Source organism: Oreochromis niloticus, linkage group LG2, assembly GCF_001858045.2.
Source record: "Oreochromis niloticus isolate F11D_XX linkage group LG2, O_niloticus_UMD_NMBU, whole genome shotgun sequence".
Taxonomy (NCBI): Eukaryota; Metazoa; Chordata; class Actinopteri; order Cichliformes; family Cichlidae; genus Oreochromis; species Oreochromis niloticus.
In genome coordinates this window covers 22281656-22288523 of record NC_031966.2, presented here as the reverse complement: position 1 = coordinate 22288523, position 6868 = coordinate 22281656, and positions in this window count along the sequence as shown.

The following is a 6868-nucleotide window of genomic DNA, read 5'->3' as shown; positions in this document are numbered from 1 at the left end:
ATTTTAAACATTTTCAGTGTTGGGTTTTTTTGTTTTATTCTGTTTTTATCTACATTTTACGCGGCATCCCAAGTTTTTGGGGAATTAGGGTTGTATTTCCTGACACGTTACCCCCAAGTGCTATTTCCCTAAATCCCATTTGACCTAGCAATTAAACCCAGCTCAACCACACATACATCAGTCCATTTTCTGCCGCTGTTCTGTGTTCAGGTCGTGGGGAGATCAGTATAAGCAGAGATGCCCAGACGGCCAGCTCCTCTTCCTTGTTTTCCAGGGAGACGCAGAGTCATTCCCAAGCAAGCTGAGAAATGAAATCCCTCCAGCATGTCCTGTGTCAGGCCCGGGGCCCCGCCAGTGTAGGACATGCCTGAAGCACCTCACCCAGGAGGCATCCTGGTCAGATCCCCCAAACACTTTAACTGGTTCTTTTCAAATAAACCAAGACAGTTGAGTCCTCACATTCTGACTGTTTAAACATTTGAACTTAAAACTTACGCCTGACTGAATCTTCAGCTCCAAAACCAGGTTGTCACATCACACACCTCTTCGAAGGACCAGACAAAACCCTAAAAAAAATACATGGTGATAGCTTAGAACTAAAAAGTGTCCACACGAGACACTACACGACACACACACATGACTTTGACATAAGCCCAGAGATGTAGTGACAGCCACTGAATTGCAACTGGGTTCAGCAATTACAGCTCCTCTTTGTACCCCATCTTCCCTCTGCTGACACATAAATTAGATACTTGACATCTGCATCAGTTTCCAATAAGAGCGGAGCCACATGATTTTGGAGAGGGATGGAGAGGTGCTGTTCGTGGTTTGAAGAGCTGCAGAGTCAGACAGTCACATTACATTTTGGTTTTAGTTTGATTATTGCTTTGCTGCTGTTGAACATATGACCTTGCAGTGTTTGTCATCTTTTCATGCTCTTGTGTTTGTCTTTGTTCTGCCATATTTACATCCAATTACCCACATTCTGGATTTACTGATCCTTTCCTCTGCAGCACAAGGAGCACAACAAGAAAACAAATCTGAGACAAAGCTTAAGCTTAGCAAAGATTAAAGCAAAGAGCCATCCAAGTGAAATCAATTTCAAGCTTATCTTAAATCGAACCAAGGTTGCTGCCTCACCTGGCAATTCTTCTGCTGTGGCTAAATTGTATAAGGTGGCAACTTTATTGACTGCAGACAAGCAAAAAAGAAAGTAGGTTTTTCCGCAGATTTCAGCAGCACAAGTATTATAGCCACAAAACCCTCAGTCATTTATACTGCACAGTCAGCGACCTGCCCAGCTACGTCTTTGATACTATAAAGGTGTGCATGTGTGTGTCTGTGTCCCTTCAGAGGTGGCACCACTGCATACAGGTCTTTCCTTCAGAAATCCTGTTGTTAAGGTTTCCAGGTGTGATCGTGAAGTGTGACCAAAGAGATCAAACTGGACGGCTGGAGGCAGAGAGGAGAGGGGGAAGGGTATGAAGGAGGATGACAGACATCAGAGAGGTCGGTCATAAATGAGAAACACTGGACTTTTGCAGTCTGTTAGACGGACAAAGGAGGTGACATTAGAAACTGTTTCATGCTGTAGTGGTCAGAGATCAATAAGCATTAATTCTTCACTGCAAACACACACACGAATATTGTGTTGAAATCTTGTTGGTAGGACTATGTGTGTGTGAGTGGCAGGGTGAGTGTCAGCAGTTTGATCTGTTTCCTGTAGTTGGTCGTTGCCCTCCATCTCCCCCATTATCCTCCACAAGGCCTTCCTTCAGGATTTATACCTGCCATTTCAGCTCTGTGGTCGATATTTATGAACTACTTTACTGCATTACAGAATGTGTAGCTGCCGTGCAGTTAAGTCAGGGGAGCCATCGATCCTCTCCTCTGAGCTGCTGAGCCTCAGGGATGAGGGACGGACACAGAGATGTGGTCTAAACACTTTAGAGGGCTTTCATCTTGGCTCAGGGGTTGCTCTGTAATGTCCCGGCCAGAGAAATAAATATCTCCTCGAGTCTGCTGCCGGCTGACAGAACCGAGTGCCTACTGCTGCTCACTAGTGGCTACAAGAGATACTGCAGTGTTAAGTGTCTTCCCCAGAAACAGTAAAAGCACTCAGGTGTGATTTAAAAAACATGTTTCAAAGCAACAAAAGCAAAAACAACGAAAAAAGCTGAACAAAACCTAATCTACATCATATACTTTATATTCCCGCACAGATACATGCGAAATATCTTTACTCTGATAAGCAGCAGAATAACAAAAGGCTGAGATGGCTGATTTGTTATAGTTATAGTTGCCTCGAGGCCAGTGAGAAGGACTGTAAAGTGTATTAGAGTATTAATTTAAAAAGTTCCTCCCACATTTCAAACTGATTAAATATCACTCGCAGCTATGATCATCTGTGACAGCTAAAAGAGACGCTGAAAACTGTTTGGATTTCATCTCAGGACAAAGATGAGTGAGTCAGATAATGAGTAAGCTTTGCGTGGCTCACTTTAACCCCTCGGGCTGCAGCTGTTTAACTGAAAATGACACTGCTGGTCATTCAGAGAACGAGACGGGAAGAGGCGATAAAACATGAAGTATAACATGACCAATATCTGAGCACAAGGTTTTGTAGATTTGTATGTTTTGTGAGAGAACCAAGAAAGAGAGGGAGGGAGGAAGAGTCTGTGGGAAAAGCATGGCAGAGAGAAATGGCAGTTTAATTAGCAGCAAAGGGCTTTAATCAGATAACTGTGATTTGAGCAGTGAAAGGACTTTAATTAGTTGCTCTTGGCTGGAACAGACCACAGCATGGCCTAGCAGACTGCCTACAGTGGACACTGCATGAACGAGAAATAAGAAATGGACTTTGTGGCATTAATGGGTTTGGAGCAGGAGGGCGAAGAAGGGAGGAGCGACAGCAGAAAGCGGAGGGCTGGGGTTGAGGACGTGCATGCTCGGAGGGCTGAGTGGGGTCACCAAGTGTAGCGTGACTGGCAGATCGGGACAAGCTGTGGGAGGAAAGGGGATGCTGAGAGCTTTTAAAACGGGAATATCGGAGGGTGGAGTGGTGGAAGATGGGGATTATAGGAAAGAAGGCTTTTTAGATTAGGTTAAAGGGCAAGGATGGGAATAGGAAATTTGAGATTCTTTTTCATAAATCATATCTCTATGATTAGAATTGAAATCCCACTTGTTTCTTTTGGTAAATGCTAATGAAAAGGGTTTGGGTTAAATGTTAAATATAAGACACATTTTCAGGATTATAATAGACCAAAATCTTTTTATTCCCCAACATGACCTAACGTCAGTTAACATGACCTCATCAGGTTATTATGAAATGCAATATTTGTTCTTCTCATTTTAAAAGCTGATAACTTTGCTTATTTTGTATGTTTAGTGCAGTTTGGTGGAAGGCTTGTGGTGACGAGCAGAGCTGTGAGACAAGAAAAGAAAAGTAATGAAGATTTACGGTGAAAAATTAAAACTGAGCTAAAAGTTAAAGTTAAAGGTCAAGTAAATGTAACAGGGATCAAATCTGCATCGCATAGTTACTGGTGCCGCTTTAAATATCCTTACGGTATGATTGAGCAGAGGTCAGCTGTAATCCAAGTTGATCCTAAATTGGCCACAGACACAACTTGATCAATAATACAAGCTAAGGATCAGACTTGCAGTAACGTCAGACTAAGGTTGTTCATACGTAGACGTCCCGTCAGTGTGACTGACAAACAATGAGGTGAGACAGCTGCCAGCTGAGGGGACAAGACAAGCACTTAGAATACACTTAATTAGGCATGGAAAGACTAAACCTACTTGTACTTTCTTCTTTTCTCTTTTATGTCCCTCAGATTTGATCTCTCCTAACAGATTTTTCATGTCTTGAACTGTGTTTTATATTTATTTTTGATATATGGTAAATAGATTGGTTCTTATATTGCACTTTTCTTCCCTACCCTACCTGAGCACCCAAAGCACTTTATACAATATGCCCATTCACACCATGCATACAAGCACTTTTTTCTATGCTTAAGTGATTTCTGTCTAACAGTCACTCTGATGGATGCATCTTTTAGCTAGTATCTTGCTAAGAATATTTATTGTACAGTCTAAACCAGCCAGGGATCGAACTACCAACCTTTCAAATAGTAGATGAAAAACCTAGTAAATAACCTGGAGGAAATGACTTACGTCCTGAGCCACTGCTACCCCCGTTTAAATTGTTCTATTTATATCCAGCATTTTGGCTAGTTATAGCAGGAAAAATGGTGGAACTAATTGCATTGATAGCTCTGCTCCGGCAATTAATGCAGTGTGGTAATTCGTAATATTATTAGTTCCACCTCTGTCTGACAAATCAAAGTGTCAACTGTCTAAAAGGTATAAAGAAAAAGCTTCCTTTATGACTAATGGGGTGAAATATTCAAAAATGAAGCTGGGGAGAGGAAAGAAGGAAAAAATGAAGGCTGAGGGATGTAAAGTAAAAACCACAGATGAGTGTGGCAAACAGCAAAAACAGATTCAGCCCAGGAGAAAGAAAACGTGTATAAGGTTGATGTGGATGAGCCAGGACAGTGCTGTCTGACACACACGGTAACTACTCTTGCCCTTTTCCTTTCGGCTGAATGCAAATGCTTGGACTTCGCAACACTTGCAGACTCGCAGTAGGTGCCTCACTTATTTGCAAAGACATTTGATTTTTTTTCCCATTCTTGTTCTGTTTAGTTTAGTGTAGTGGTGCATTGAATTTTATTTTGCACACGCAGAACCATTTCTATTTAAGAAAATTACAGTGTTTCTGTCTATAAAGACACATCTGTTATTTTATTTTGCGGGAAGCTGTAAAAGAAAAATTGATTTGCTTGTTGACCACGGTGTTATCCGATGCTGGGAACCTTAACTGGCTATGCATAATTTTTCAATATATGCAGGCCTTCAATTAAGCATCAGTCGGATAAATAATCATGAACAAATAAAGTTCCACCTCCCATTGCATTTCATTACCTGAACAGTGAATATGTCACTGACCAAATCCATGAGGGCTCAGCCTCGACTCTGTCTAAATTCTGTGTTTTCTTTCCTTTCACAAACATAGACGAGGCACAATGTGACTAAAAGCTGTAGGACGACAATGTTTCCCCTGTTTGGTGCTCTTTTAGAGAGTAAACAGTGACTGGGATGTCACTTAGGTTTAGGGTGGTTTGCAGACACCAGCTGACTGATTTTGACACTACAGAGCAATGCACTCCTGTCGTGCACCTGACTAATTCCTACCTCCGTGCAGATGCTCCGCGTCTATGAACTAATCCCATTTTACTTCCCTTTTCTCCACCTGACTTTCTCACTCTGCTGGGTTTATGTGGGTGTGTTATAATCTGCCGTGTAGTCTTGCATTAGTATTTATACAGTATGGGTGCTATAATACACGCACTCACCTGCTCTACCAAATGCAGGCAAAAACTTTCCTTCATATAACAATTTGAAATGATTGCTGATTAAAAATGTTTAAAAATCTTATATTGTGTAATGGCTTCTATGTAGTCTGACTTTATGTTATATCACTTATAATGTGTGCTGAAGTCTAATATACTGTATTATAATGCAGTTATTACATAGCTGTATATATTACACTGTTTTCTTAACCTTGGAAAGGTTGTTGTAATAATTGGAGCCTTATTGAAACGATGTTACAAAATATTAAAATCTGACAAAATTTAATATTTAGTTTCCCATATGAGGCTAAAAAATTATCAGCCAACATTTTTATCACATGCTTCCAATGAAATTGGATTTCATTAGATATCCTTTCTGTAAACCTAAATCATTTAAAACTTACATTAACTAATAAATGACAAAGGTCACAGGTTGGTATTATGCCTTTAGAGATCAGCTCTGGAAAATACCTGCAAGTATTTGTTTTTTGTCCAGCATCTTGCCTGTAGAATGTCACCAGGAAACAACTCGCTGTTTTTAAGCTGTTGGATAAAAACAAAGAAAAGAAAAAAAGAAGAATCTGCAACAGGAAAAAAGACAGAAAAATTAGTTAATAATCAAAAGTTAAATCTGAAAAAGACAAAATGAAAGTGAATGAAGAAAAAAAGAAAGCTCTCCTGTTTCTCTCCAGTCTCAGGCGAAGGGTGGAGACTGCTCAGCTTTTCTTTACATCTTGCAAAATTAGAAAAATCTTCTCTTCTCTTCCTCAGCGACACTCCCTCACTACATCCCATCTATTTTGGAGCTTTATAACATTTCATGGTCAGCTGATCTGACTGCATATTAGTTGTCCATGTCTCTTTAACTTTACCAGTCACACTGCCTCTGTCTCTCTCTCTCTAACAAAGCCTTTCTTTCTTATTCTTTTAGGGTCTTCCATTGACCCATTTTAGGCACTTAGTAATTGAAGCTTTCCCCAGACAAGCCCCAACAACAGCCTCGCTTGACTTCACTCAACCTAATTGAGCTTAAAATTGAGGCCCGAGCCACTGCACTCGTCTTTAGCCTCTTGGCCTCTTACCTGCCAACTTCGAACATACAAGGTACTTTGCAGTTTAACAATTAACATCACATACTGTATCAGAGTCACACTTTAACATTAAACTGATACATTAGTTGCGATTTGGTCTGGACAAGGAAAGCATAGTTGCAAATATACAGGCAAACACTATAAACTATCTAATCTTCTTATGCAGTCACATAATTGCACTGTTCACTGGTTAACTAATCTTGGCAAAAAGCAAATACAGTAGCAGTTCCTAATATTTTAATCACATATATCAACAGCAAACAGATACAAGCACATTTTATGCTGTTGAATATTCAATACATGCATGCACATGTGAACACAGTTACATAAGATATTAAAGGACAAATAAGGCAA